Source organism: Carcharodon carcharias, chromosome 2, assembly GCF_017639515.1.
Source record: "Carcharodon carcharias isolate sCarCar2 chromosome 2, sCarCar2.pri, whole genome shotgun sequence".
In the NCBI taxonomy this organism is placed as follows: domain Eukaryota; kingdom Metazoa; phylum Chordata; class Chondrichthyes; order Lamniformes; family Lamnidae; genus Carcharodon; species Carcharodon carcharias.
This window is the reverse complement of record NC_054468.1, coordinates 134,165,932-134,182,045: the sequence shown is the minus strand read 5'-3', so window position 1 is coordinate 134,182,045 and position 16,114 is coordinate 134,165,932. Positions and strand designations below refer to the sequence as shown.

The 16,114-nt window shown below is 40.2% G+C and overlaps 1 protein-coding gene across 5 annotated transcripts in view; it reads left to right on the top strand.

The window, feature by feature from the left end:
* LOC121290818 (son of sevenless homolog 1) overlaps nucleotides 1–16,114 on the top strand; it is a 288,768-nt gene that overhangs the window by 112,812 nt on the left and 159,842 nt on the right. The window contains exon 1 of one of the 5 annotated variants that reach the window (XM_041211810.1): nucleotides 10,950–10,970. The exons of the other annotated variants lie outside the window; for them this stretch is intronic. The gene's annotated coding sequence lies outside the window, so the exon portion shown is untranslated. Of the gene's footprint in view, nucleotides 1–10,949; nucleotides 10,971–16,114 lie in introns of those variants that run through there. 5 annotated transcript variants of the gene reach the window in all.

Genomic DNA, 16,114 nt, shown 5'->3' with positions numbered 1-16,114 from the left:
ACCAATGGGGGAGAGGGTTCCTCTGGAGAGAGCAGTGAGAGTCATGACCAGAGCACCATGGGTGGCTCAGCAATTTACGGAGGGAGGAGCAAAGACAGGAGAGGGGGACTGTATAGTTAGGGGAACAGATGGGTGCTTCTGTGATCGCAGATGTGATTCCAGGATAGTATGTTGCCTCCCTGGTGCAAGGGCCATGGATATCACCAAGCTGCTTCAGGGCATTCTGGAGGGTGAGGGTGCATAGCCAGAGATTGTGGTTCACATTGGTACCAATGATATAGGTAGAAAAAGGAATGCGGTCCTGCAGGCTGAGTTCAGGGAGTTAGGCAAAAGACTAGCGAGCAGGACCTCAAAGGTAGTAATCTCTGGCTTACTTCCAAGGCCACGTGCTCGTGAGTAAACAGAAGAATACATCAGATGAATGCATGAGTGGAGAGATGGTGCAGGAGGTAGGGCTTCAGATTTCTGGGGTATTGGGACCAGTTCTGAGGAAGGTGGGATCTGTACAAGCTGGACAGTCTGCATCTGAATAGGACTAGGATGAATGTCCTGGCAGGGAGATTTGCTAGTGTTGTTGGGGAGGGTTTAAACTAAATTGGCAGGGGGGTGGGAATCTGAGGGCAGATTCAGATAGGAAAAATTTAGAGCAGGGAGCGGGAGACAAAATTAGCGGGTGACTTTGAAAGACAGAAGAAGCAAAGATTAAAAGGTTTACAGCACAGGAATTTGGCAATGTTAAAAGATATTTATTTAAATGCAAGGAGTATAGCAAATGAAGCCGATGAGTTGAGGGCACAGATAGACACATAGCAGCATGATATCATTGCTAAAATGGAAACTTGGCTTAAAGAGGGACAAAAATGGCAGCTCAGCATCCCTGGATGTAGGGCTTTCAGGCAGGATAGAGAGGGGGCTAAAAAAGGTGCGGGCGTCGCATTATTGGTTAAAGAATCGATTACAGCTGTGAGGAGAGATGATGTACTAAATGGATCATCAAATGAGGCTTTTTGGGTTGAGCTCAGGAATAAAAAGGGGGCAGTCATACAACTAGTAGTGTACTATAGTCCCCCGGATAATGAGAGGGAGATAGAGCAAATATGTAGGCAAATTACTGAGTGCAAGAACGATAGGGTAGCCATAGTTGGGGACTCCAACTACTCTAATATCAACTGGGATACGAACAGTGTAATTTGGCACAGAGGGCACAAAATTCTTTAACTGCATTCAAGCGAACTTTCTTTCGCCAGCATGTAACAAGCTCAATGATAGGGAGTGCAATTCTAGATTTAGTCTTAGGAAATGAAGCTGGGCAAGTGGAAGAATTGGCAATGATGACCATTTTGGAGATGGTGACCATAATATGTTAGATTTAGTATAATTATGGAAAAGGATAAAGTAGAACAGGAGTAAAAGTTCAAAATTGGGGGAAGACAAAGTTTCGCGAAGTTGAGGGGCAATCTGGTGAAAGTGGACAGGCTACAGCTACTTGAAGGGAACTGAGTGACAGACCAGAGGGAGGTATTCAAAAGTGAGGTTCTGTGGGCACAGTGCAGACATTTCCCCACAAAGAAAAAGGGTGGTACTGCTAAATCTAGAGCCCCTGGTAATCTAGAGCCCCTGGTTATCTAGAACCATACAAGTAAGATAAAGCAGGAAAATAAAGCTTATGACAGTCATAAAAAGCTTAAGACTGTAGAAAGCCTGGAAGGGTATAGAAAGTACAGCGGTGAAGTAAAAAAGGTAATTAGGAAAGCAAAGAGAGGAAATGAAAAATCATCGGCATTTAAAATCAAAAACCCAAACATGTTTTATGAGTACATTAAGAGCAAGACAGTAACTAAGGAAAGGGTGGGGCCTATCAGAGATGTATACGGTAACTTGTGCACTGATCCTGAAGATGTGGGCAGGGTTCTCGATGAATATTTTGTTTCTGTCTTCACTTAAGGGGAGGGAGAATGCAGATATTCTAGTTAAAGTGGAGGAGTGTGAAATATTAGACACAATAAGCATTGTGACAGAGGAAGTATTGGAGGGACTGATGTTCTTAAAGGTGGATAAGTCACCAGGGCTGGATGGATTGTATCCCAGACTGCTGAAGGAAGCCAGGGAGGAAATAGCGGATGCTCTGAGGATCATTTTCCAATCCTCAGATACAGGTGAGGTACCAGAGGATTGGAAGTCTACGAACATTGTACCATTATTTAAAAAGAGTGCAAGGGGTAGACCAAATAATTATAGGTTGGTCAGATTGACTTCGGTGGTAGGCAAATTATTAGAATCAATTCTGAGACACAGGATAAACTATCAATTAGAAAGGAACGGGTTAGTCAGCATGGTTTTGTTATTGGAAGGTTGTGTCTTACTAATTTAAATTTTTTTTGAGGAAGTAACAAGGAGGATTGATGGAATAGTGCAGTGATGATGTCTACATGGATTTTAGTAAGGCATTTTACAAGGTCCCACATCGCAGACTGGTCAGAAAAGCAAAAGTCCATGAGATACAGGGGAATGTGGTGAGTTGGATCCAAAATTGGCTCAATGACCAAACAAAGGATAATGGTAGATTAATGTTTTTGCAAGTGGAGAACTGTTTCCACTGGCGTTCCACAGGGCTCAGTGTTGGGTCCCTTGCTGTTTGTTGGATATATTAACGATTTGGACTTAAATGTGGGGGGCATGATTGGGAAATTTGCAGATGCCACAAAAGTTGGCCATGTAGTTGATAGTGAAAAGGATAACTGTTGTCTCTCGAAATATAACAATATTTTGGCTGAGTGGGCGGAAGCATGGCAGATGGAATTCAATCCAAAGAAGTGTGAAGTAATGCATTTGGTGAGGGCAAACAAAGCTAGGGAATATGCAATAAATGGGAGGGTATTTGGAGGGGTGGAGAAAGTGAGACACCTTGATGTGCATGTCCACAGGTCCCTGAAGGTGGCAGGACAGGTGGATAAGGTGGCAAAGAAAGTATATGGAATACTCCCCTTTATTTGACCAGGTATAGAATACAAAAGTGGTGATGTTAAACACTGGTTTGGCCACATTTGGAATTTTGTGTACAGCTCTGTTTGCCACATTCCAGGAAGGACATAATTGCTCTCTAGAGGGTACAGAGGAGATTTACAAGAATGTTGCCAGGGCTTGAAAATTGCAGCTTTGAGGAAAGATCGGATAGGCTGGGATTGTTTTCCTTGGAACTAAGGAGGCTGAGGGGTGACCTGATTGAGGTGTACAGGATTATGAGGGGCCTAGATAGAGTATACAGGGTGCTCTGTTTTCCCCTAGCGGAGAGATCAGTTACCAGGGAGCACTGATTTAAAGTGATTAGTTGAAGGTTTGGAGGGGACATGAGGAATAACTTCTTCTCCCAGAGAGTGGTGGATGTTTGGAATTTGCTGCCTGGTTTGGTGGTGGAGGCAGAAATCCTCAACTCATTTGAAAGGTATCTAGATCTGCACCTAAAGTGCTGTAATCTGCAAAGCTATGGACTGGGTGCTGGAAGGTGCAATTAGTTTTTGATTTTTTTTCTCTTTTTTGGCCAGCGCAGACTTGGTGGTTTGAGTGGCCTCTTTCTGTGCCATAACTTTTCTAAGGTTCTAAGGAACCTGCCATCCCTGGACTGGCCATAAGAAATAGGAGTAGACCCCTTGAGTCTGCTCTGCCATTCAGTGTAACCATGGCTGATCATCTGCCTGAACTCCACTTCCCATCAGCTCCCCATATCCCTCAATTTCCTAAGAGACCAAACGTGTGTCTATCTCAGTCTTTAAATATACTCAATTAATTATTGAGCATCCACAATCCTCTGGGATTTACAAAGATTCACAGCCTTTGGAGTGAAGAAATTCCTCTTCATCTCAGTCCTAAATGATCAGCCCCTTATCCTGAGATTGTGCCCCCATGTTCTAAACCAGGGGAAACTCTGCGCCTACCTTGTCAAGCCCCTTCAGAATCTTGTGTTTCAATGAGATCACCCTTCATTCTCCTAAACCTCAGAGTAAAGGCTGAATTTTTCAGCCTGTCATCATATGGCAACACTCTCATTCCAGGGACCAATCTAGTGAACCTTGGCTGTATGGTCTCCAATACAAATGTATCCTTCCTTAAATATGGGGACCAATACTACGCACCATACTCCAGGTGTAGTTTCACCAAAGCCATGTACACTTGTTGCAAGAGTTCCTTATTTGTGTATACCCAACCCCTTTGTAACAAAGGCCAACATGCCATTTGCTTTCCTAATTGCCTGCTGCAGCAGCATGCTAACATTTTGTTCCTTGTATGAGAACACCCATGTCTCTCTATCAATATTTGGAAGTTACATGCCTTTTAAAGATATTCTCCTTTCCTGTTCCTGCTACTGAAGTGAATTACTTCATACTTCCCCACACTGTACTCATTCTGCCACCTTGTTTCCCAATCATTTTAACCAATCAATATCCCTTTGCAGCCTCCTTGTGTCCTCCTCACAGCTCACACCTAGCTTTGATTCATCAGCACATTTGTGTTCATTGCTCCTGGAATTTTTGTCTAAGTCATTAATTTAAATTGTAAGCAGCTGAGGAACCAACACTGAGCACTGATTCTTGCGCCACTCCACATGTTGAAAATGCCTAGTTTATCCCTACTCTGGTTAACCTTCAGGAAGCAATCTTCTATCCATGCTAATATATTGCCCCCAACTCCATGCGTCCTAACTTGCACCTTATTGATTGCCTTTTGGAAATCCTTGTCTACCACTGGTTCCCCTTCATCTACCCTACCAGTTAAACCTCAAAAAAACTATAATAGATTTGTCAAGCACTATTTCCCTTTTGTAAACCATTTTGATTTTGTCTGATCATACTATGATTTTCTAAGTGCATTGTTAAGACTTCCTTAGTAGGAGATTCTAGCATTTTCCCAATGACTATCAGGCTATCTGTCCTGTAATTCCCTATTTTCTCTCTTCCCTTCTTTCTTGAATAGCAGTGTTGCATTTGCTAACTTCCAATCTGCTGGGACAATTCTAGAATCTAGGGAATTTTGGAAAATCATAACCAGAACATCTGCTGTCTTTGCATCTACCTCTTTTAGAACAGTAGGATGCAGACCATCAGGTCCTGGGGATTTATGGACTTCTAGTTGTTTAAATTTCTCCAATTCTTTTTTATCTGCTGATATTAATTAATTACCTGAAGTTCCTCACTTTTTAGCCCCTTGATTACTCTCTAATGTGTAATTTGTGTCTTCTCCTGTGAAGACAGACACAAAATATGTGTTCAACACCTCTCCCATTTCCTTGTTCCTCGTGATAATTTCTTCTGTCTGTGTCTATGGGACCAATCTTTATTTTAACTGCTTTCCTCCTTTTTATATGCTTATAAAAGTTTTTGCAATGAATTTTTATATTCCTGGCTAGCTTATTCTCATTGTATATTTTTTCCCCTTTTTAATTAATTTTTTGGGTACTCTTTGGTTTCTGAAACACTCCCAATTCTCAGGCTTAATCCTATAGCCTTTTCAACATTATAAGCCACTTCTTTTAATCTAATATTATCCTTAACTTTCCTAGTAATCTACCCTTGTAAGTTACAGATCTTTTTTGCTGGGTTTTTTATTAATGGAATGTATTTTTGTTGAACATTTCAAATTGTTTCTTTAAATGTCTCCCACTGTGTATTTCCTGCAATACCTTTTAGTCCATTTACCCAATCAATCTTAGCCAGCTCTCCTCTCGTAGCTATATAATTGGCTTTGTTAAAAATTCTGAAGTATATTGTTTTCAAACTTAATGTGGAATTCAGTTGTTATTATGGTCACTTTTTCCCAGTGGATCTTTTACTATGAGATTACTAATTAAACTTGATTCATTGCACAATGTTATATCTAAAATAGCTTGATCCCTAGTCAATTCTACAATGTATTGTTCCAAGAAACAAGCAATAATTATTGGAACTTTAATCTTCATATGGATTGGACCAAACCAAATTGGGGAAAGCAGTCTAGAAGATGGATTTGTAGAATACTTCTGTGAATTGCCTTTGTTACAAGCTCCAATTATTTCTTGCTTAATGCTCTGTTCATCAGTATAATATTGAAGTACATACTGTTAGGGTGCCTATAAACTACCCCCACCAATGTTTTCTAATCTTTTTTATTCCTAATCGCTACCCATATTGATTCTATTTTCTGACCTTCTGAACTACAATCCATTTTCACTATTGTCCATATGTCATCCTTTACTCAGAGCTGCTACTCCTTTTCCATTCTGTCTGTTTTTTCAAAATGTGTTTGTGGAATGTTTATTTCCTAACCTGGATCAATTTGTAACCATATCTCTGTAATGGTGATTAGATCTAAATCATTTGTTGGTGTTTGTGCCTCCAGTTCATCTCTTTTTATCTGAACATGTGAAGCACCTGCAATGATTCTTTGCCTACACCCCAATCCCATACGAAGTCTCTAGGCATTTAGGGCTGGAGAACGAATACTGGTTTGTTAGTGTCATCTACTCTCTAAGGACAAGTCTGAAAACCCACTAACAACTAAATTGAGCCAACTTAATTCTCTTGCTCGTTCAGGACAGCAACACCTCCTTGAAATTGTCTTCACTGCTGCCAATTGACCATATAATGTAACTCATGTGGTTACAAACAAATAGACTAAATTAACAAAATCAGGGATAAAGTAAAAGGCAGCCCCTTAAATGAAAACTGCAACATCAAAAACAAAATCCAAAGGAAACTTACGCACATTAAATCAAAATATGATTGAAGGGGTCAATAAAACACCCCAGTCACCGCAGTGCGCACTGAGCACGGAAGGTCACATGAAACAAGAATGTTCTTGATATGAGGCAACAACTATAGCCGTGCTTTCCTTCATGTTTTCATGCAATCTCAAATCTTGGAGAAGTGGTTGTAATGGTGATGCATTGCTTTCTGAGGCAATGGGGAAACTTCTGGAGGACTTTTAAAATGCAGCGATTATCATTGCTGGCATGATATGTTTTTAAAAAAAAAAGGGGATCTGAGTAGCCTTAGATGCCCTAAGAGCATTGAGTCAACCATGTATGCAGAGGCACGTTTAAGACAAACTCAGTCGGGTGGCAGGCTCCATTCCCTGAAGGACATGAAGGAACTCTTTGGGCTGCAATAACTGTCTGGCAGCATTCAATCATTTTTCTTATACTGGATTGCAGATGAGCAGATCTATTGAATTTAGTTCAACCACATGGTTGACTGTATAATTCCCTGTCGACTTGAGATGTATTTTTGAGCATGCAAAAAACCTGGAGGTGCTCTCATTAAAATAATTTCAGTCTTGTATTTCTGACATTGAGGCAAATGCCTACAGACACCCTGGAGTCTGCAGGTCCAGAATAGTTTGAATTAATTTGATCATTTGAACAGAGAGAGAAAAACCTATTTCTGCCGGTTGGAGAAAGTAAGACCAGCGGGCATGGTCGATAATTAAAGCCAGACCTTTCAGGAGTGAAATTCGGAAACATTTCTACACATAAAGGGTGATAAGTTTGGAATTCCCTTCCACAAACAGCATTTCATGCTCAGTTAATAATTTTAAATTTGAGGTTGTTTGGTAGATATTTATTAGCAAAGGTATTCTGGGATGCAAGGCAAAGGCAGTAACTGGAATTAGGATACAGATAAGACATTGTCTCATTGAGTGGTAGAACCTGCTTGAGGGGTTACATGGCCTACTCTTATTCCTATGTTGCTGTCAGTTGAGATATTTGCTAAGGGGAGGAGTATGGATACTTTGTCTTCTAATTAGACAAACTAACGGCTATTAATATCAGGATTTTTTTTGTACTAACGGGATGAACTCATGAATTATCTCATGATATCTCAACAACTGGGCCTGCTCTCACCAGAGGTGTTTTAAAGTTCTGTCGTGAAAATGTGTACGCTTCTTTGTACCCAGACTTATTTTGTTAAAATTAATTCCAGCCAACTTGAGCCAAGGTAGCAATGAGGGTACAAGGTATGTGAAAGTGAGAATAAGATTTAGCAACAGAGCTAAGCCCAGAGTCTCAGTAGTTGTTGAAGTTACTACAGCACTGTCATTTTTTTGGGAACACATGGATTGCCCATCAGTTTTTAAGCAGGAGATTGAGAGGGGAAGTCTTGGCCTTGGACTTTGACTTGAAGCTATGATACAAGAACTCTGTTTTTGCAGTTAACAATTGTTCGGGGGAGAAAGAATCCAGCCCATTAAAGGAACAGTGTATGTGGTTTATTTCTCATTTTGGTAATATGGACATCTTCCTGAAGCTGAGATGCTTAGACTGCTTACACCACTGTGCCCTAGAGTACATCTAAAGCGCATGTAAATTCGTCATCAGATCTGAGGATTCAATAATCCAAAGTGTAGTGGTAACCACAAGGCTTGGAGTCTTTGATAGTTGGTTTAAGATGACTAATATTTGAATTTCATTTCTCATACTTGGGAATTCTGGGATTTTTACCATTGTTCTTGGGACTGTATTTAATGATTCTGTCTAGTTTTCCATGAAGAATGTAAATCAGGAGCCTTGACAATTGTGCAAATTAAGGAGAAACGGTCAGTATGGAACTATGCTGTTTTGCTTTACTTGATGTCCAACTGTTCTTGAGTTGTTTGAATTTGGCTTTTTTACATGAAACTGACCAAATATTTGTGATAGAAATGTAGAACCAGGAGATCCAAATAACAAAGCTCTTGTTTGCCTGTTTAATTTCCTCCCTATATGTGGTTTAATTGCCATTTAAGTAATATATTGTACAGTCAGGCATTAAAATTGTTGAAGGGAGTGAGTTCATTTTCAGCCTAAGAATACAGTTTTTCATTTTGTAGACCATTGCAATAATACGTATTCTCTGCTTTGGAAAATTGTTGCATATGGATAACTTATTTTCTTTATCCTTGTGCTTGAACTTTACTGTTGCAGGCCTGCACTAGCAAAGTTGCACTGCAGGAGAAAATTCCTTGCATAACTTTGACTTCATCTAGTTTGTGCTACACCCTTCAGCCAAACAAGTTTAAGCTTCAAACATAAGTCCAAATAAACTGTGGTGAGCAAGTGTTGATGCTGCTCAATAGTTTGGCAATTGCTCTGTTGTTGACAGTGCTACTTTCCTAATAAAATTAGCTTATTTCAAGGCACTGCACCGCTACATCCCTTTGGTCAGGTGCCAGGTGGCTTTGTTTTTCTGAAAGGAATGTTTCAGGTTTTTCTTTCATTGAAAGTTAGTAGCAGTGAATGACATTATCTGATTATCTAAAGAATAGGTTGGTGAAGCAGTTTGTGCTCTATGTGGCTAGACCTGGACAACATTCAAACTTGGGCTGAGAATTGTTAAGGATATTCCCATCATGGCAATGGCGATCTCTAACAAGAGAGCCTAACCACCTTTCCTGGACATTGACTGGTATCACCATCGCTGACTCCCCACCATTGACTGGAATCTTAATTGGACTTGCCACATAAATATAGTGGGTACAAGAGCAGGTTAGAGGCTGGGCATTCAGCAGTGAATAACTCACCTCCTGATTTCCCCATCTACACAGGTAGGAGCGTGATGGAATACTCCCTACTGATCTTTAGGAGTGCAACTCCCAACAGTAATCAAGGACTGCATACCATCCAGGGCAAAGCAAAAAGAGCAACTTATTTATATAGTGCCTTTTTCATAATAAACCATTCCTGTGCGCTTCACAGGAGCATATGAAACAAAATGTCACACTGAGCCATGAAAGGAGATATTAGGTTAGATGACTAAAAGCTTCATCAAAGAGAAAAGGAGGAAAGCGAGGTGAGAGGTGTGGGGAACTTGCTTGATTGGCATCACCTTAAATATTCACTTCCTCCATCATCGATACACTGGCTGCAATGTGTACCATCTACAAGATGTGTTGCAGCTCACCAAGTATGTGATAGTATTTTCCAAACTCAGGATCTCTACCACTAAGAAGAACAGGGACAACAGGTGCATTGTAATGCCACCACCTGAAAGTTCCCCTCCAAGTTACACAGCATCCTTACTTGGACATATATTGTCAGTCTTTCATGTCAGTTGGTCAAAACCCTGGAATGCTGTCTGAAAGCACTGCAGGCATACCGACACCACCGGGACTGTAACAGTTCAAGAAGGTGGGTCTCCAACACTTTCTCAATTCAGGATGGACAGTAAAATGCTGGCTTTATCAGTGATGCCCATATGCCATGAATAAATGCAAATAATTATCTGCCTGTTTATAAAATTTCAAATATTTAGGGAAACATTTTGTACACTTGGTTAATCTATTTATTCTTTCAAGGGAATGTGGGCACTCTTGCTAGGTCATTTCAGAGGGCCGTCAAGAGTCAACGACATTGTTATGGGTCTGAAGTCACATGTAGGCCAGATCAGGTAAGAATGGCAGATTTCCTTCCCTAAAGGGCGTTAGTGAACCGGATGGGTTTTTATGATAGTTCCATGGCCACCATCACTGAGTCCAGCTTTATATTCCAGGTTTATTAATTGAATTCAAATTCCATCAGCTGCCGTGGTGGCTTTTGAACCCATGTCCCCAGGACATAAGCCTGGGTCTCTGGATTACCAGTCCAGCAAATGTATCTCTGTTGGCTTTGCACAAAGGCAAGAAGGAGAGACCAAGATCTTATCCTTTTCAGTATATTTAAAAGGATGAAAAATAAAACACATTAAAACAAAAAAAAACATTATCCACTATGCCACCCTCCTCCCCCCTCTATTTGTGAATATTAACTTGCCAGCTCAGTAAGACAATTGCTTCTATAGGCGTTTAATCATATTTAACAACAATTTTTTTTATTATCTTCCACATTACCATCAAGATATTCATGCCTGGAAGCATCTGTATGTAGGTACATAGGCTTGTAAATCATCTTTCCTTCAAAATTGAGGATCAACTCAAAAAATTGAAATCTGAGATTTCATCAGATGCTTAATTCTTTTCGATATTAGGTAAGCTATGAAAAATCAATTTAACCTTTTATTCATACTATTAGATCTTTTAGTAGCATTGCTACAGGTAGCCCAGGACCAAGAGTTTCTAGTTTTTGCAACGGTCCTGCTGCAACCTAAGCAGGTGATGTTTTGCTGATAAACTTAAAAAGAAATTTATCTCGTGTCTGAGTTCAGATATAAAAAACTCATCTTGATACTCAAAGATATGCTTGTATTATTTTACTTAACATTTCACATAACCTACTCAAAATCCCTTATTTCTAATTATTTACATTATGATATTTTTTGTTCAATTTCTCAGTGGAATAAAGAGATTTTTCCCCCTTACGCTTCCCATGATCGTTTGGGGTTCTTGCTGAAGCTGCCGTTGGTGGGGATCATTTTTTACGACTAAAAGATAGAATTTTCTCTGCACAAAATCTCATCCTGTGCAGTATCATTATATCAGGATTTTGATTTAATGGCTTAAAATGTGTAATAAAAACAACTTACATTTATATATCACCTTCAACATAACAAAACACCCAATGGCACTTCATAGGAGCATTGGAAAGCAATATTTGACACTGAACTATTTGAGATATTGGGGCAGATGAACAAAAACTTGGTCAAAAATGTAGTTTTTAAGCAGCATTTTGAAGGAGGAAATCGGCACAGAAATGGAAAGGTTTATGGAGGGTTCCCAGAGCTTAGTCTTTTGGCAGCTGAAGGGACGGCCACCAATATGGAGCGATTAAAATTAGGGGATGTTCAATAGAGCAGAACTAGATGAGTACAGAATTCTCTTGAGGGTTGTGGGTTAGAGGAGACTACAGAGACAGGGAAGGGTGCAGCATTTTTAAAATAGGGTCCCAGTTAAGCAACATCTTTACGTCAGAGAACTCTGGTGATGAGTGACTGAGACTTGGCTACGAGTAAGGACATAGGCAGTAGAGCTTTGGATGATCGTAAGTTTTGGATGGTATAAAGTGGGAGGCCAGCCAGGAGGGTGTTGGAATAGTCAAGTCTCAATGTGACAGGTATGGATGAGATTTTCAGCAGCAGATGAGCTGAGGCAGGTGTGGAGTGGGATAATGTTTTAGAGGTGAAAGGAGGCGGTTTTAGCAATGCTGTAGATATGTGGTCTCAATCTCATCATGGAATCAAATAGGAGAAGTCTCCTTCAACCTCATAGTTGCCAGGGAGAGGGATTGAGACAGTGGCTAGGGAGCAGACTTTGTTACAGGACTGAAGATGTTGGCTTTTGCCTTCCCAATATTTAATTGGTACAAATTTCTGCTCATCCAGAAATGCATGTCAGACAAGCATTCTGATCATATAGAGACACTAGAGGAGTCAAGAGAGGTAGTGGTGAGGTAGAGCTGGGTGTCATCAGCAATGTACATGTGAAAACTGATGCTCTTTTTGAATGATGTCCCAAGGGGCAACATGTAAATGAGAAATAGAAATGAGGTCATGAATAATTGACACCATAAAATAGGATTAATTTTTTTATTTACTCTGCACCCCCTTCGGGAATCATGTTCTGTCTCAAAAATTTTAGTGCACATTAAACTCTGTCTCACTATTAGTATGGTTCTGGGTGGTTTCACATTTTGTGATTCTGCATTGAACAATAATTGTTAAAAATGCCATAAGATATGACGAACAGTTGCTTCAATAACTGACTTTTTTATTGTTGTATGAACCATTTTCCAAAATGACAGTGAACTGATCTGTATTTTCAGTTCATGAGCGGAGTTGACCAATATACAAAACTAAGCGGTGCTAACTGTTTGTCAGACTGGGTAGGATAGGAAGAAACATGCTGCCTATAAAATTTATAGAAGAGTTTGAGAAGGCAAATGAGAAGAGCAATGGCATTATTAATTAATGACATTTTTACATTTCCCCTCCACTTTTAAAAGCACTTGAAAACCTAACCCTCAACAAGTCTGTTAACTTTCCCATGAGGGTTGGTGGTTGTTATTATCCTCTTTTATGAAATGTTCTTCATTCATTCTTTGATGTTGAGAGTGTGATTATACATAAAAGTTGATGTTGATGTGGAGAAACAAATTATAGTTATATCAAATTATCAAAATTAAGAAAGAAACTACATTAATAAGGACTGATGGAACTCAAAAGGTACTTGTAGACTCAATGGCCTATACAGTAATATTGATGGAGGTTAGTGGTGAAATAAGAGGAACTAACCATTTTCTTTGGAAACCAAAGAATACTGGAGAGTGGAGAATGTTATATCGCTATTCGAAAGGGTAAAGGAATAAAACAGCCGGCTACAGAACACTATATATATCTATTTAGTAGGAAATTTGCGAGAGATTATAATAATATTAGCGAGCATTTAGACAAGGACCAATTAGGGACATGATTTGCCAAGATGTAGTGACACTTAATCATGGGTAGGGCCATCTGCCACTAGCTTGTCCTGCTTGTTACCCTTAATATCCCCATTAGCACATCCTTTAGATAATATCACCACCATCAACGCCCCTTTGACCTTTTGTCTATGACATCTTTGGCAGTCTCTTCTTGGTCTCCACCTATCACTGGCCCCCTGGCGAGCTCTACCTGTCCCTCCCACCCCCTTTACCAGCTTAAATTTCATCTTATTTCTATATTTTTTAGTTCTGATGAAAGGTCATAAGGGCTCGAAACGTCAACTGTATCCCTCCCTACAGATGCTGTCAGACTTGCTGAGTTTTTCCAGGTATTTTTGTTTTTGTTCTAGATTTCCAGGATCTGCAGTATTTTGCTTTTATCAGTCATGACTGTATTGAATTGCGGAGCAGGTAGAACGGGCCATATGGCCTACCACTTCTGTTATTTCTTGTGTTTTTGAGGAGGTATTAGATAGGCTGGCTGTATTTGAAGTTAATAAGTCATCAGCACTGGATGAATGCATCCAATAATACTGAAGGAAATAAGGGACAGCAGCTACGGGCCAATTCCACCTCTGGTGGGGAAGCCTTTAGAAACTATAATTCAGGACAAAATTAAGTCACTTGGACAAATGTGGGTTAATTAAGGGAAGCTGGTATAAACTTAAGGGCAAATCATGTTTAAATAACTTGCTTGAGTCTTTTGATGAGGTAACAGAGGGATGATGAGGGTTATGGATTTCCAAAAGACACTTGATAAAGTGCTGCAGAGCAGAGCTGTGAGTAAGTTTTGTGAGCGGACTTAGAACTCATGGAATGAAAGGAACAGTCGCAACATAGATATGAAATTGGCTCAATGACAGGAAGCAGTGGCTAAACAGTTGATTTTGGACTAGATGAAGGTTTATAGCCAGGTTCCTCGGGTCAGTGTTAGGATTCTTCTTGATGTATATCAATGACCTAGATGTACAGGGTACAATATCAAAATTTGCGGATGACACAAAACTTGGGAACTGTGAGGAGGATGGTGCAGAATTTCAAAAGGGCATAGACAGTTTGGTGGAATGGGCTGAAAAGTGGCAGAAATAATTTAATGCATAGAAGTGTGAAGTGATTCATTACGGTAGGAAGAATGGAGAGAAACAATATAAAAGAATGAGTACAATTCTAACGGGAGTGCAGGGGCAGAGGGACCAGTTTTGGGTGGGGGGGGCGCGTATAATATACACAAATCATTGAAGGTTGCAGGGCAGGTTGAGAGAAATAATGAAGTATACAGGGACAAAAACAGAAAATGCTGGAAGAAAATTCTGCGGGTCTAGCAGCATCTGTGGAGAGAGAAACAGAGTTAACATCTTGAGTCTGTATGACCCTTGTTCAGAGCTGCTTCAGAAGCATACAGGATCCTGGGCTTTTTAAGTAGGGGTGTAGACTACAAAAGCAAGGAAATGATAAACCTGTATAAAATACTAGTTTGGCCTCAACTGAAGTATTGCATCCAGTTCTGGGCACCACACTTTGGGAAGGACATGAAGGCATTATAGAGAGTGTGCAGAAAATATTCATGAGAATTGGTTCCAGGAATGAGGGTAATTTAGCTGTTTTTCATGATTCTAGCTATCGGGTCACCGACCTGAAATGTTAACTTAACCTTTCTCTCTTCAAAGATGCTGCTTGATCTGAGTAGTTCCTGCATTTTTTGTTTTGATTTTAAACTTTCAATATTTGCATCATTTTGTTTTTTTTATTTGTTGTGTGGTTGCATACTCCCAATCTGCTGTCCAGGTTAAACTTTTTTGATACTGCAGCATTCATGGGCCTTACATCTCGTTTTTCCCCCAAGTTGCTGACTGCATGTTTGCAGGTCTGCTTGCTTTATATGCTGTCTAATAAGTATATTTCCATTATGCTTTTAGTTCTGGTTTGTTCCCCAGGCCTATTTTTCATTGCTGTGCCCCAAGTGCCTGTCCATTGCTTTCTATCATTCAGTCATCCTTCTGTCCATGTCACCACTTCACACAAATAATGTGTAGTGTTAAGAACGAGAGTTAGTTTTAAGAAAGTTATATTTATATTGGGAGGTGTTAGGAATAAGTTTTAACTTTAAGTTTATATGTTTTATTTGCAGGTTGAAAGGGTGAAACCCGGGTCTAGTTTCATTTAGAAGTTTTTTCTGGGAGAATGTTGCCTGCAAGTCTGTGGCTTAGTTTGTATACCTGCATTTTAACAAGGTTATACGACCCTTGAAGTGATTTAGGGAAGCTAAAACCAAGTAGAAAAACTGCTGTTGTTTAGCAATATGAGACCTACAGAGAGACAGAGAGAAACTGAAAAGCAGTTTGAGTTCAGTTGGCGTGTGGATACCCACAAAGTGAGGAAGCTGGACAGGAGAGGGAATTGCAGAGAATAGATTTCCCGAAAGAACAGAAGAAAAGTCAAGGAGTGGGGGTAGGAAGCTCCTAAGACGACAGCCAAGTTGAGGGATAGGGATACTAGAATAGACCCTGTTTGAGTTAAAGTAAGGAACAGAGGAAAAGGCTACAAATGTTTATTCCCTTAGCCTTCAACTCTTCCTGAGGTCTCCACAAGTCAGTGGAGCTATTCGTGCATTGCTAGGAGTTTGGCTCATAGTGCCAGGGTGTGTCCATGTGTCAGTGTGCCTGCATTTGCATGCCTTGGGTGGTGGTGGTGGTGGTGGTGGTGGTGGTGGGGAGGGGGGGGGGGGGGGGCTGGGAACTCCTCTGAGTTCTTCTAAAG